We start from the raw sequence: 16,624 nt of genomic DNA on the forward strand, positions 1-16,624 counted from the left end.
AGATAACTCCTGGAGGGAGTTACCTGTGAGTCATGGGCAAGGCGTTGATGGGCCATTAGCAGAAGACAGCCCAAAGGCAGAGGCCTGGGAAAACACTGCCCCACTTGGTTCCAACAGCTCATGAAGATGGTAATAGAATAAATACTTGTGTACATCTTACACTACAACCCAGGACATGCATTAATTCCAATAAGGAAGTGATTAGCAGTGAACAGCTACCAACAGGGGCTACAGGAAATTCACTTGGAAAGAGATCTTGGTAACAGCTCCCTTCTTCCCTGGCAGCAACTTGAACCCCCACAAGCTTTAAACACTTCTGCCCTCAGGAATACACTAATTTTTTGGCATGTCTGAATTGTGAGAAATAGTCAGAGTCTTTCCTAATACAAAACAAATATTCTGAAAAAAAAAATTGAAGTAAAAAATCTGTCCTATCTGACACAACCTAATTTGAACTGCATTACCATTCCAGACGGCTCAGTTTATAAAATGAGCCTGACACAAACATTTTCAATGATTTCTGTGTCTCTGACAATGCGTTGCATACAAATAAGATTCTGCTAGAATGTGGTCACTGAAACAGGCAAGGTGTTTGTATTCTGGTGTGAAGTAACCAGCACACTTTTTAAAAAGAGAATACAGGAAACGGTATTTTTGCCTTTTTTTTTTAATTTTTTTTCTTCCCGATTGAAAACTAAGAAGCCAGAGCAAAAAGGAGGTGAAAAGTCATCTCAGGCAGATATTCCCTTTATGCATTCATAACGTGAATGTTAATAAAAGCAGCATTAGTTAAGTAAAAGGATTTACAGTTCAGATGACAGATATTGTAGAATGAAAAACTGCTTAAATATTCACACTTGTAAGTAAAGGGATCTTAATCTACAATTAGTTCTAAGAATACTTACTGTCAAAGTAAATTTTGTTCCATGTCAACAACAGCAAAAAAAGTATCCTAATTCTAGTATCTTTCTTTTGCCCTTTAAATCCCAACAATGCTCAATTAAAGTATCTATTGATGAAGAGCTTTTAAAATGGAAATTAAATACTACAAAAATAAACAGCAGAAGTAATTTCTTCTCCATGTAAAAAGACATTCCTCAGCTTTGGAAAGTTGCCACTAAGGTGTAAGGCTGAGTCTTATTACACAGGTGGCAAATTTCCAAGATTTTAATCAGTTGCATCCTTTTTGCTGTGCCTGATACACCTGAATCTCTGCTACAGGCATTGGAGACCCGCTGTCACAGTGCCAGCTCTGATCCTGGTATGGAATGCCATTCCCTCTGATCCTGCACAGAGTTTAGTCCCCTGCAACCCTCTGGCTTGTGGCAGGCTGGGCATGAACCAACCTGGTGTGCCATGGCAGCACGAGCACAGCCCCCAGTGTGAATTTAAAAGCTTCAGGACAGTTCGAAATCAGAGCAGCTGGGGAAAAAGTGGCAAATCATCTGCCAGATGTAGTGAGATCCAGCCTCTTTCCCAAGAGTGAAGATTTACGCCTGGGAACAGTAGGAAAACCTCTTTGTCAGAGAAAACCCTCTCCAGGCAGTGTTCTCCACTACTTGATGTATATCTCCTGCCAGTCCTGAGTGTCCTCAGCTCTTCCCAGCTTGAGCAGAATACTGAAGCATCAATAAATAAATATGACAGCAAAAAAATGCAACTAAGTTGTTATATTTCCAAAACTGCACCAACCGAGATTATCTTCCATTGCACTCATCTTTCACTGCCACCCTGATTCTTGCATTTCCTGCTGAAAGCATTTTATCTGTGTTTCTTCCATCGCATTGCTTTTACACCTTTCCTTCAGACTACTTCCTTATCACCTGATCTCTGGCTTTCTTTGAGTACAAATATTTGAATTCGAGCTTGTTTTAAATGAGCAATAACAATTGCAATGAAATCTTTACATTTCAGTGGTGATTTGGGGATTCTGAAATTTATTTCCCACAAAGACCTCCCATAATCAGTAAGTAAATTTCACATTCTTAGCTTGGGTGTTTATATCAACTGGCGTTATACTTTTTCCTCATCTGAATGCAGCATGTGTTTTCATAAGTTTTCATAAGTTTTCATCAACCACAGAAAAAAGTCAAAGTGCAAACTTTTGGAAGCATTTCCTGCATTTCTGTGTTTACTAAGGTGAACATCTCTGAAAAGGGTAAAATACCAAGGCTTAAAGTTCTGTGATACCCTTGTCTAAAAGAGAAAAAAATCACCTGTCTGTGCAATCTAAAGGGAGGATGTGCCTCAAGATGCCTGCTAGTTTCATGATGCAATCCAGAAAAATCTTCAGACATTTAATGGACCCTAAACTCATATTTATGAACTTGAGAAACAAGCCTGAGCATTCTCAGGGAAGGGAACCCAAAAATCATGCAGTAGAAACTTGCATTCTTCTGTACCTACATCTCATTTTACTATTGAAGTAATGTCCTTATAGTTCGTATGGATTAGTTTGTCCACTTGAAAGTGTTTCTTGTGTAATGTTCCTGAACTGTAAAAAGATAAAGGCTTTTTCCTTACTTAAATTTTCCTATTATTTAGCTACAGCCATATGAGTCACTTGAGAAACTGTAAATCAGGACACTCCTATTATAATCTGATCTTCCCATGTTTCTTATCTCTTTGTTTCTTGATTTTTTAGTGATAATCATAAGCAAATTTTTAAAATAAAGCTGTCTATTACTTTCCAGTGCCATTCTAATTGCCAATAATTTGAACTAGGTTATACAACATTTCATCTTACTTTTTTTTTGAGAGACACGTTTGTTTTTATTTTGGTGGATAGAAGACCTCCAATTTTTCTATAGGGTAACAATTCTAAACAAGAGAAGGACTTTTGATCACTCAGCCCTTCTTTTCAGCTCCTATTTTCTGTTTTCCATTAAAAGAGAAAGGGCAACGTATGGACTACAATATCTTTCTATGTTTTAATTCCTGACACAAATGCTTTTAAAGCAATAAAGGCCCAGTAATTCGCTCTCTCCCTTTCTTGCATGCCAGGCTTTCTTTCCTACCCACTACAACTGCACCTGGAGTACCATTAACCATTTGGCAATGTGATTTTATGTGTTGAATTATCAATAGAATAGGAAAACAGAAACTGACAGCATTAGCTACATCTCATTTACACTTGTAAGGTGTGATTTTGCTCATACAAACGACTTCCTAGTGCCAATGGAGAGATCTCCTGAGATTACTTCAATGTGCCAATAAATGCCCTAAGCACAAGGACCTGACTAAGCAATTATTTGGCGGTGCAGTTCACCCATGTTATTACTAAACCAACACTACACTTGCTATTTCTATTAAAGTGTCTTTTTATTCCAGTAGAAATGTGATAACAGAGATATTTTCAGAGTGGAAGGTGGCATTCCAGCTTTTGAACAGAGGGCCTGGTGATTTCTGGCAGGAGCATCACTGGTGTAGGAGGGAGAATACCCCTCCAGGTCTGTCTGTCTCATCCCTTTGCCCTGGAGCCACATGCTCCGGTTCCTCCACAGAGATAACCTGAAGCTCATTGAAGTAATTTTAATAAGGAAAACACAGAATTAAAATTTTAGAGGACTGTGCTATTTAGTTGGCCCAGGGAATTCAATCTTAATTCAAAAGAAAATAAAAGGTGTTACAGAAAACAGAAAACTTTTTTTTTTTTTGTCATTTCTGGCTGAAACATCAAGCAGTTTTCTCTTACAGGAACACAAACTGTCTTTCAGAATAAACAAAGGACAGATGTTTGTAAGTCTGAAAAACTTTCCCCCACCTGTATTGAATAACGGCAGAAACAAATTCCTATGTTTCATTAAAAAAAAAATTAAAAAACCTATGGCTTTATTTGAGCACGAGTGAAGAAACTGTATGAAGGTATCGTGTCTACCATCTCTCAGAAAATTAAAAAGAAGCAAAAGAAAATTATTCTCACAGCTGTTCTTCATTTCCTATGGCTGTCTGAAACAACTAATCCTTCAAATACATTTATTCCACTGTCTTTAAGGAGATGGTTCAAATCACAATCTCATCAAATTATAATGGCTGTTAATTAACTAAATATTTAAAACACACAGTTGTGTAGTGAAATTAAATTTAGAATGTTCATCTGTAGATGTCATTCAAGATATTGTGGTGTGGTAGCATGGAGACTTTAAGAAAGAAGTGATTCAAGCCAATAGGGAACATTTTTAAATGCAAATATGCCTGTGAATAGCTCTGTGCTATCTGACTCTCCTCTGGCTGAGTATATCACCAGCCTATGACAAAGACTCAGTCTGCGCCTTACAAATTTAGGTCTGTAGCGTCAAAATGTTTTCCTCCAGCAGCAGCAGCAGCAGCAGCAGCAGCAGCAGCAGCAGCAGCAGATCAAAAGTTATAGCCCATGTGTATCCTGTGAGGTTTGTTTTTACTCCTAGAGAAAAATTTGGCTTGTGCCATGTGGCAGGAGCTTTTCAAATGCACGTGTTGAAGGCTCTGCTTTAAGGATGAATAAATGAAGTGTGAGAGCAGAAAGCTGTAGCTTCTTTTGTGACTTTGCACTGCAGATTGTTACTGAATATCTGGGATTCAGCACACCCCTGGTCTTCACCCTCTTCCCCCTCCTTTTCTGTCTTCATATTTCTTCATGCTAAAAAATTTGTGAAATTAGTTTCTGGTGTAAAATTTATACAGCACATGGCAGAAGTGAAACCAGCAGCAGCTGAATACTCCTAGGTTTATTCCTTACCTATAGCTAGGTGTAAGGAACAAGTTTATTTGCTGCATCTCCCAGGTGTTTCTATATGTAGGACACACTCTGCTAGTGTGTTAGTTCTTATTTGCCCTCTCTTCTTACTCTGCAATCTCATTTGTATGTGCAAAACGCAGACAAGAAACCATGAAAACAGATCTGTCCTGTGACCTTGGCATTCCCTGGGCAGCCACAAACAGGAAATGTGAGACTGGTCTGGTATGAGATTCACTTATTATGAGGCACAAAACCAAGAGAGAATGGGGTGGATGAACAGAAGCTCCTCCCCTCTCCTGCAGCATCCTCCCCCCCTTATAGGTGGTACACACAGGTGTCCTGCAAAGAAAGAACACCAAGTTAGATGTCTTCATATAAGGATTGTTTATTTTCTCTTTAGGAAAAACTGCAATTCCCTCCCAGTGGTGTCAACTCATACAGGGGGCTCTTACAAGGGGAAAGATAAAGAATCCATCCTGCTTTCAAAGTGGTTTGCTACCCAGCAAATGTGCCAAGTCCTCCCTGCTTTTTAACAAGTGACACCTTGGTAAAAAATTCTCTCGGTTCTTAAGGGATACCACTGCTGAAGATACTCTGAAGAAATAAACCTTTTAATACATGCAGAAAGAGAGGAAGGATTCCTTCATAAAGGAAAAGATAACTAATAGGTGAGATTCAGCTTAATGCTTCTTTTACAAAGCATTTTAAAGGCTGTAAAAAAAAAGTATTGAAGGGAATAAAACAATTTCATCCACTATAAAGTGGAATTAATGGTCTAAGCTTGATACGATGATTTTGTGTCTGCAGAAGGGTTTTAGCACCTAGTTCCTACTGAGAAAGGGCAGCCTATTTAAAATAGGTGTTTATACCTGTTTATTTTTTCAAATTTTGCTTACTTTGCTTCTTTCAATTTCAATTTTCACACAAGGAAAAAAAACTCCAAAAGACAAAACAAAACAAAAAATCCTCAAACCACAAAAAACCCCAACCAACCAACCAACCAACCAAACCCCCAAATAAGAAAACAACAATGAAAACAGAAGCAAAGCCCCCAAACCTCAAAGCTCTACATAAAAGATGCAACAGCAGGAGAATCTCTGAGCAGAGAAGAGGAGATTTTCACAATGAGAATGTCCAAGTTTCTGGACCAGGAACAAGAGACGCTGTGATATCCCCATCCTTGGAAGGGATTCAAAATGTGAATGATGTGACCATGAGCACATTTCAGATCTGATTTCAAAGATTAGAATCTTTGAATCTAACTTGGAAGATGAGCCTGATGGGGCTGAAGCACTCAATTCCAGTTACCCTTTCTGACCAGAGCTGTTCTCTGAGTCTGTGACCCACAGGGTACAGGTGACCTCCAGACTCTCTCAGCTGTAGAGTTCAGGGACAGTTTCCAACAATAGACAATGGCACATGCCCAGGGAAGAGTACAAGCAAAAGGTGGGACATTGTTTTGTCTCCCCTAACACACACTTTGCAAAAATTGATGCAAGGACACAGAGCCAAAGGTAGTATCTTTATTATGAATAACCCTCACTGGATTTTCCAGCAATCAATCCATCAGACAACTTTATCTTTTAGCTTTCCAGCAATCCTGAGATACAGTCAGACGTTTCTTTCTGAATGGACTGATGTACTAGACTGGTGATGTAATTTCCATGCCTGCATTTCCCGGGAAGGCATGGAGTTGCATTGGGAAGCCTTTCAACCTCTGGTCCTCTGTCTCTCTTGTCCTTCTTGCTCATTTCAGCTCTAAACTACTAAGAATAAGAGTTTATCACACTTCTGTGTGCCCTTAGCACATCACACTATGTGATTAAAACAGCAAGGATGAGAAAATGGTTTCACTGGGGGGAGGCCATGCCCAAGGTCTTTGCATTGATAAACAAAGGGATGTGGATCCCTCAAAGGGTCAGTGATAAGCATTTGTATGGTGCTTCCTCAGATCTTTCAGTGTACAGAGTCTTATTTTTTGTCTATTGTCACCTCCCACAACAGGGCTTTAAAAAAAACCTCAAGCAACCATAAGGCCTCATGTATCCAATAAAGCTCTTTTATTTTCTGATGGAGAGAGATCATTGATTAAACTCAGGTCTGGATCCAGCACACTGTAGTAAATTAAACACCCCTGATGTTTTGATTAGCTCATATTTCTAGAGCTAAGGCAAAACAAATATGGATGACACTGAAAAAATGTATTATGCTTGAGTTATTGTAAGGAACAAATGTTTTTTAATTAACATAGCAGAATCCATGAATCTTTGTTTTAAAAATTGATTTTGTTTTTAGCAATTGAGTAATTTATAATCAAATACATTTTTAAGCAGAAAAAGAAGATAAATGGTTCGACTTACACAATGTGGCCTACAAAATCAGTCTGCAGAACTCTGACTCTTCTAGTTCAGAACTCTGACTCTTCTCTTCAGCAAATTTTTACCCTTTGCCTTTACGATTTTCAAGCGTAAAAAATACATGAACTCAGAACTCTGAATCCATCACCTACTGCTTTAGTGTTAATCTTTCAGACCTTCTGACTTCTTTTATCTGAATTTTTGATCGTGGGTAAGGATGATTGAATCACAGCAGCACACCAGTGTCAATCACTGGAGCTTCACTATCTCCTTGTGGTGTGAACCACCATGTGTGGGCCAGGTGTGTCTTAGGACTATGGCTGGGACTTTTCTGCACTGGACATCAGACAATTTTCAAAAATTGCAGTTTGTAAATCTGCAGAGAAGGGATCCTTTTTGTCCTTGGGTCTGAGATTTTAAAAAATCCTGGTGAATTTCTCTGTAAATGTGACGATCTGAAGAAATGCAAGAAAGGTGAGCTTCCCAGCTGCATAATTACTGGAAGTTCAACAGCTGAAAAGCCTCGAGCACATCATGCTTCATGAGCAAAGTCCTTCTGGGCTGCCTCATTTACCTCATCTACCTTACTGCCTCAGCAGTAAGAGAATCACCTGAGTCAGTTCAGGATGGAGCTCTTTGGCTCATCTGAGCAGAGAGCAGGGTTTTTAAAATGTAAAAAAAAAGTGCAAATTTGCAATGTTCAGCTAATTCTTAGTTTCTATTTTAATAAGGAAAAAAGAAGAAGAAATAGAGACAGGAGAAATTCCAACTTTTTTTTTTTTTTATGCCCTTGCATCTTCTCATCTCTCATTCATGGGGGGAAAGATTGTTTCAATGGGCAAATTCAGACTGAAAAACACAGCTCCTGAAGCCCCTCCATAGATTGTCTGACCTTGACTCACTCACTACTTGCCTGTTCTCCTTTCAGCGAATCAAAATGCAGATAAAATCACAGAGACAGGACATTTTAAATAAACTTATAGTCATTAGAAGAATCTTATTTAAAAAGAATTTCAGCCACTAAAAGAAAGAGAAAGTTAACAAATTATAAGCACATCTTCCACCTTCAATATAATTTCTTAATAACTGCATAACTTATTAACTGAATGAAGTAAATTTTATAAAATATACTTGGTTTAAATTCAGATTTTTTATCATGTTTTAATATTCAATTACTGTGCCAAAAGTAGAGATATTACAATGAAAACCTGTTTCACTGCACTGGAACTGTTATGACTTCATATTTAATTGTTGCTTGTTTCCTCTGCTCATTTAAATGGAAATATCATCATGTACATACTTCGTTAGGATTTCTGAATAATATTTCTGAATCACATCTTTCTTTGTGAAGTGGTTTCTCAGCCACACTTTGTATGTGCAAATCTGTGACACCAGAGCCTTGCTGTGGCACTCAGGGGACACAGAGAAAGGAGGGATCTGTCAGCAGGGGAAGAAACCAGGGGTTTAAAACTCTGGTTTGCTGACAAACTTAGAAGCCTTTGTAAACCTATATTGTTTTCATTCCCCTGAGATCCTGGATGTTATTTTAAATTCAGGATACCCCCACCCTTTTTCCTTCTTTTTTTTTTCCTTTTTCCCTCCCCTCCCCTCCCCTCCCCTCCTCTCCCTTTCCCTCCTCTTCCCCGTCCCATTCTCCTTCCCCTTTTCCCCTTTCCTTTTCCTTACCCCTTCTTCTTCCTTTCCCTTTCCCTCTCCCCCAGGCCATCCCAAGTTTGCTGGGGGCACTGCCACCACAATTTAGGGTTTGTGTGGAGGGTTTTGACTACAGTAGGAAGGGATCCTATCCTCATTCACACAGGTGATCTGGGCAGATATTTCTAGATGCTCCTCTCCCTTCGCCTTTTTCACAGGGGAGAGGGGAGGGAGGATCAAAATTACTTCTGTTAAAATATTTGTACTCAGGACAATCTTTAGAAAACAGTTAAAGTTTTAAAAGCTATTTAAAGCTGAATGACAGCTGTGGTGAGTTACTGTAGTACCCATTAATGCAGCAAATTGTGAGGATATGGAGGTAAACATTGAAATCCTTGGCAAAAGGTAACACACACCACAGAAAGCACAAAAAGGTAAACAAAATTTCACTTGTACAGTTGAATTTCCCACATTGCCCATCAGTTCACTGCATGGCTTATGAAATCTGGTCTGCAAGACAGGTTAAGGCTGAGGAATATTTTCCCTGGAAAAAGCATGTTGTATTTGTAGGAAAAATTCATGTCTGAAAGAGGTGATTTGCTGTTCAGACTCATCTGCAATCTGTCGTGTAAATGGGGCAGTTTTTCAGCTGCTGGGTTTGGCAGTGGTCTGGGAAGAACCAGGCTGGTGGGAAAAAGGATTTGGATAAGGACATTTCCACTGGCAAGTGAACAAAGCTGTCAGTCATGAGGAAAGTGTGTCCTTAGTATAACCACAGGAGGATCTCCTGCCAGGGGCAAATTGCAGAGACACAAGCAATTACAAACCTATTAAGTATTGAGGAAAAGTGTGGCAAGAAAAGGATTTGAGGGATGGATAAGGGGAAAATGCAGGCTTGAGTCAATGGAAGTCATTCACCAGTGGGTAGTTTTTAAAATGGACTTTGTTTCTTAACACGGTGTGCGTTGATTCAGTGTGTGCAGATGAACACAACTGTGACAAAAAATACCTAAACAGACAGTTTGAAACACTCTTCTCATTCATTATGGCTACAAAGTGTGGCATTTCCTTGTATTTTATTAATTTTTAAACCTGTTCTAGTTGACTTCTGCAAGAATGTAACAATAACTGTGTCTATTTATTAAAATAGTGTATTAAAATAAGTGTATTTTTGTGTAGGAAAGAAATAGAAACTTGCATTGTTTTCCATGTTGAATTTTCTGCCACTTTAACAAAATATTAGGTATGGAACATTTTTCTTGACAAAATAAGAATTGGAAGGATAATGCACATAGTTAATTTTTTTTTCTATAAAATGAAAATAAATCTATTTTATTCAGCTCTGACTGGTATTATTATTGAATGCTAGCCTTTGGGTTGGGTTGTTTACTTTGCACTACATGCCTTGGAGAAAACCTCAAGTATATTATGTCTGTTTTCCTGATGAACCTTTCATTGAATTTGCGGCTGTCTCCTCAGCTGTTCCGTGAAGAGAATTTCTCTCAGGCAGATAAGATTAAAATTATATAGATATGACATGAGTCAAAATGAACCTGGCACTCAGAAAGAGTTTGCTGTTAAGACCTGTCAGAAGGCACAATAAGTGTTGTCTCATTTTAGTAATAAGATCTTGCAAAATGTATTGTATTTTGATAACAGGAAGATGGGATAATCCATCACATCTCAGGGTGCCAAAGAAGGGTAATGAGTTTCCCCTCCACCCCACTGTTTATTCTCACCTGCTCCAGCCCCAAGCACCTCCCAGAATCTGCCTTTGTGAAGCTGCTCCTGGCTCAGAGATATTTAATTTAAAGAGGAAATCTCACTGCTCTGCTTTGGAGAGAGACTCTGCTCACAGGTATCAGCAATGAGGGGGATGAAAAAACATTTTACACATGCACTCCTCACATGCATTTTGTGAGGTTTTCATTATCTACACACCTCCCCAAAGTATGTTAATGAATAAAGGAAATGCTCTCTGTATTAACACAGAGGCAAGCACAGAGACTCTCCCTTCTCCCACCAACCTATCTCTCTCCCTTTCTTTTCCTTATTTAGGCTAAAACCCAGGCCAGGTTCCCAAATTTCCCACAGCATTATAACTTTACTAATGAGCCCATAAATTCCAAATAAGCAAAATAAATAAATAAACAGTGGTCTGCTGGCTCACTCCAGACAGAGAAATTCTGGGTAAAATCCAGAGAAGATGCAAGATTTTAGAAGTTTGTGTCAAATATAACTGTGAGAGAAAGTGCACAGGCAAATAATTCCATTTCAATCTCACTTCGTCATGTTCTTCCTGTTGATTCATTAATTCCTTTCTCCCCACAGTATGAATTTCAGTGTTATGGTAATGTCTTTTTCATCACCATTTAGAAAGTCAATTTGTCAGAGCATTGAAAAAGACCTATTTCAACTTTCATCTACAGCTGAAAAATATTCGTCTTTGTAAAGAACTCAAACCCAAGTTTCTCTGAAAGCCAGAAATGGTTTTAATAGACACTAATTGAAAATGTACTTAAAAATTTAATGTCATGTATAGCTGGGAAAACCCTAATAATTTTCTTTTTCTTTTACGTCTTTCTTCCTGAGAGTTTTTCTTTTTTTCACTCTCTCCTTTTATGCTATTTTCTGCAAATGCCTCATTTGGCTCAAAAGACTTTTCCAACCAGACAGTCCTGCAAGAGACCTGGACTGATTCACGTTATTTGACACCTGACCAGACTTTCTGCTTCCCCGTGCAAGGCCCATGATATCCATGGGATTTAATCTAAAATAAAAAGCAGTGGGTCATTCCGAGGCTAAAAAGGCAAAGGTGATAAAATATCACTCACAGCAAGATTAGCCCTGTTATTTCTGGGGCACCAGCAGGAAGTACATACTTGAGCTGGTTGTAAAAGTAGCTGTGGCTACCCATGTGTGCTTCCCTTTTCTCTGTTAGAGAACTGAGCAATTAAAAAAAATAAACTAAAAAAAAATCAGTTGAGATGAGGTTAAAAATTTGCATGACAGACTGAATTTTCTCAAAATTGTTCCATTCAAACACAAAAAAGTTGTAACTTATGCTATAAACAAACTGAGATATTGTGTCTGTCATTATCTCCAGGAAAACATAATTTATGTTATTTTTGCTGACAACTGTGAAGCTCCTATATATTCCCTGAGAATCCTGCCAATCTTTAGGAAGTCAGCTGGTTTGGAGCTCTTTAACAGATGGGAGACAACTCAGTACAGGATAGTTCATCTCTATCTTGTAAGAAATAACCTATTTTGTGAGTCTCCTCCCTATTAACATGCACAGAGTCAGCGGCAAAGACAACCTTGGGGCTTTATATTTTCACTTTCTATTGGAAAGAGAGCATACATAGGAAGCTGCTTTAAATAATATTGTGAATATGCATTTGTGTTTATGTGTGAACATACATATTCACCTGTACAGCCATCCCACACACAGATATTGGTACATCCATAATTGTATAGGTGTTAGAGGAGGTGAGGACAGGAGCTGGCATAGCTAATGACTCCCCCAGCAGCCCTTTGAAAATGCAGAGTATGTCAACACCCTCAGATATTGCTGTGAAAGTACTGTGGTAAATTTAATATGAAACACCCCCTCACATTTTACTGCAGAACTCCTCAACTACCCAACAGAAGGAATCATTCTGAACCACTCGGGTTTCTGAAAAGGCTGCTCAAGAGAAACCAGAATGGACAGCAGCAGTGCTAAACATTTCAGGATGTTAGAATAATATCTATATTACATTATTTGGGAAGACTAGTGGTCTCACAGTTGCTAAATGCCACACACTACTTTGATTGGAGAATTGGGATATTTAGCAAGAAACACATCAGATGGAAAGAGAGGACACTTGGGTGGACGTTGCTATGTTACAGTGATTGTTTTGAGAAACCTCTCCAGTGGAGAGAGGATTCTTCTGAGAAACCTCTGCAAACTGCAGAGCTGGTGCACTCCAAAGACAGCCCATTAATTTGGTCATCTCTGTTACAGAAGATTTCCCAGTTACTCCTGGCAGTGGACTTCCTTGTGTAAAATCAGGTCAGTGTCTCTGGGGGAGAATCCTGGGATTCAGGAAAACCTGCAGCCCTGTGAGCATCCAGGGTCTGCAAGGTGAACTAAAGCCTCTCTCCCATAGCACATACCCTGCCTGCCATGAGCCTTTTTGAACAACTGGAAACTTGGGTTCTCAAGGAATTCAAATTCATTGTCTTGAGAAAATAGATCAATTATTGTGTGTGCAAAGTGACCTTTAAGGCAATTAAACTAATTGTTATCTCAAAGGAGAAGCAGCAAGAAATCTAAGCAATCACAAATTAGTCTAAACTAAGAATCTAACCTGTCATATCTACGACAGCAGGAAGACACTTTCATCTGCTTTGCTGACTTTTTCCATTGATTGCACACTGAAAAGTTTTAGGTACACCTGAACAAATAACAATTGTGTAATATCTCTAATATTTTCAGTAAAAATCCCCAGATGTAAGTGTGCATGTCATCCATGACTGCAAGTCAGGGCATTTCTCATAAAGGACACCTAAGGCTTTTAATGTGGTGGTTATCTTTTTGAAAACTAAGTTTATATCCTCATGAGTACATTTATTGCTGAGTGAGACCATTCCTGGACACAGAAGATCAGTTGGCTATGCCAGCTTTTCATGGGGTCAGTCTCTGGCACAGCTTTGGCCTCTGCTGACCACCAGGTCCTTCTGTAATTCCTGGGCATGATATGGCAGCAACAAAACTCAAAGACCATTTACTAACTGGCATTTTTCTGTAAAATTCTTGTTCTGGAAACAAAGCGAGCAAGTGATGATCAGCTGTGGCTTCTGGTGTGCCTGTTCATGCTGCTGGGCAAAGATGTTTTAAAATATATTGAATTTTCTAATCTAGACAAAACCCTTGATTTCCAGCTCCATGGTAATGACTGCAGTGTTAAAAGAAACAGTAGTATATATGTCTGTCTGTTGTACCCCAAAATCCTTACTGGTTTAATTTATTTACAAAATGTTTTGGTTTTTTTTCTTTTTTTTTAATACCAACACTTCCCAAAAAAGAACTTTAGATGTTTCTTTCATACTGCAGAGACTGAAGACAGAGCATCAGCTGGAGGACTTAGAAAGAAAACACTCCTTGGTGGACCTTTGAGTAGTGGACTTTGGTTTTCCAGAGGCTGCCTATTGGATATGTGCAGACAGGACAACATTAAGGTCCCTCTCAATCCGAGGGTTAAAGAATGGATTACAGAGAGATGATGTACTAAAACAACAACAACAAAAAAACCACTCAAAGACTCTCTGCATGTGCTCTCTGCCATGATGCACTATGAGAATGAGGTTGTGAGTGTTGCAGTGCAATAAAACCCTGTCCCAATTCTTCCTACTCTCCCTGGAAGTATGTGACAAGAATAAAGGCAGAGGGAGAGAAAGGAGAATGTTTCACTAACTCAGGGAAAAGGCATGCGAGTTAAAAGTTCCATTTCATGCAAGGATAATGTACTTTCTTTTAAAAAATGAATCACAAGACTCATGTGTACTTTATATGATCTGCTGTACATTCATACCATATCCTGGAAAAAAATCCCATGTTGTTTCAACACAATAGTTTCTGAAATCAAAGGGAAAAGAACCTCAAACAAACCAAAAAACCCTAGCAGAACAATATTTGACTAGAAAATAAAATCTACAGAGAGATAGAGAGATACTAAACCTATTTGCAATAAAAACAAACAACAACAAACAACAACAAAACCAACAACAAAACAAAAAACCCAAACCAAAAACAAAACAAAACAAAAAACCAACACACACACAAAAAAAATCGGTTGGGTTTTGTTCTCTTTTTTTGGTTAAGAAGTCTTCCAAGAATTACCAGTTGCAATAAAAATGCTCTGTTAACACCCCTCATCTCTGATATGACAAACTGGAAATAGAACTCTTACCCTTATGTAGCCAACCTTATAAATCACTGTTATGCTGCTCTCCAAGCATCATGGCTAGAAAAACCATACTGTGAGTTGTGCTAACATGGGATATAAAGAAGATCTTAAGAATATGACAAAGATTCTTGATGTTTTACAGCTACCATTACGTTAATTATATGGAGATCTTATTGCAGCCTTTCATATTAGAAAGGGCTTACAAGAAATATGGAAAGAGGGAGGGATTGTCACCTTTGCATATAAGCTTTACAAACTTGAACAGGATGTTGTTTTTCACTCTTATATTTATTTCCTTCATTGTGAACTCACATATATCCATGTGATATTACACAAAAATGGACCAAAACTGAAACAAAAAATTTCTCCAAACCCTGTATGTTTCAAACAGAAAAAAAACCAGAACCCCAAAACCTCAAAATTTAGACAAACTAATAAAACCCAGAATGATTTCTGCCTCCAGAAACTGAAACACAGCACACGGAGTGGCCAGATTAGAGATCTGACTTTCAGTTTACCTATGAAAATGTTACTTACAAGCTTCTGAAAAAGCTGTGTGTGCACGTGACAGATTGTTACAGGAGTTGGTGTTACGTAAAAGGCTCCAATGCATCAGATGTTGTTCGCAAAAAAAGGACACAAGCACTTTCATCATCACTCGAAGGACAGTAGGTACAGCTGGGATCAGAACAAATTGATGAGCTGAAGGGTTTAAGTAATGAACACATACCTACAAAGTGACAAAGAAAAAAGTATCCTGGCTTGCTGAAATGCAGTCTTAGAATTACAAAAGATACGTTTTCAGAAGCCCTCTGTGGGGCTTTTTGGCATCACATGCAAGGAGTTTTAAGGAGACATTGGATGTGGCTTTTATTCCCATCAGAGAGGCACCAGGAATTTCATGCCTGGATGCACAGAAGGGCTTCTCTGGAGGCAAAGGAGGTTTTACAGCCACAGACTGACAGGTTAAACAGTGTGGGCTCTAGACCAGGTGGGGAATGTGTCACACAGGGTCTCTGGAAGCTCTGACATTTACATTTTTCATGAGATAATAAACGTAGAATTGGTGAAAAGTGAGACAAAAGAGGTGAAACAGAAAGTGGCAACCTGATCAGATACTTATAGTCCACTCCTGCAGTTCTTGTGGCTATTAAATATATCATAGTCATTAACCAGGGAGCTCAAGTGACGGCCTTAGAAAACTCTGGTGTTGTGGAGAGAGTTCCTTTTTAGAGGGCAGAATCTGGAAGACTTAAGTGTCAAAAGCATCATTTCAGAATAAAATCCCTAAAATATTCCAGGAGAGCTTTGCTCATACCATTTCTGCAGGAAAACCTGCATGGCAGCCTGGTTTCCAGTGTATTAATTGTTCTTTCCTCTAATGAATTGCTGCCTCTGTAAGATTCTCTCTAAGGGAAAGGCAAGGAGTGGGTTGATCCCAGGTCGTCAAACAGCGTTGGAATAACAAACAGCCTTCAGATAAAGATTGAAGGCTCTTTGAGGTAATTAGTTGTGGTTAGTTTTGTAACTAGATTAATGATAAGTGAAAAGACATAATGGGAAATAAAGCACATTGAAGCAGCGGACTAACACTAGCAGTTGACTAACACTAAGTTGAAGATGTATTGAAACTAGTGGAAAAATACATCAGATTTAAAACTGAGAAGGCACCAAAATAACAGAAAATAGACCTACATTTTCCACTCCTTTTATCATTTTTGTCCAACAGCTGATGAAACTAACCAGATGAAAAAGTGCATCACTAAACTCCTCTCACAACACATTTAAAAAAAAGTCAATAAAAATTCTCTCACAACACAAAAATGCTCTTTAAATGACAGCTGAAGTCAGGATTTTCCAGGATCTGCGGTTTCGGTTCCTCTGCCCATGTTGTCCTGTTGCTGGACCCTTCTCCATTACTCCATTTCTCACAGACAGTCCCT

Source organism: Zosterops lateralis (genome assembly GCF_965231275.1).
Source record: "Zosterops lateralis genome assembly, chromosome: Z".
NCBI classification, from domain to species: Eukaryota; Metazoa; Chordata; class Aves; order Passeriformes; family Zosteropidae; genus Zosterops; species Zosterops lateralis.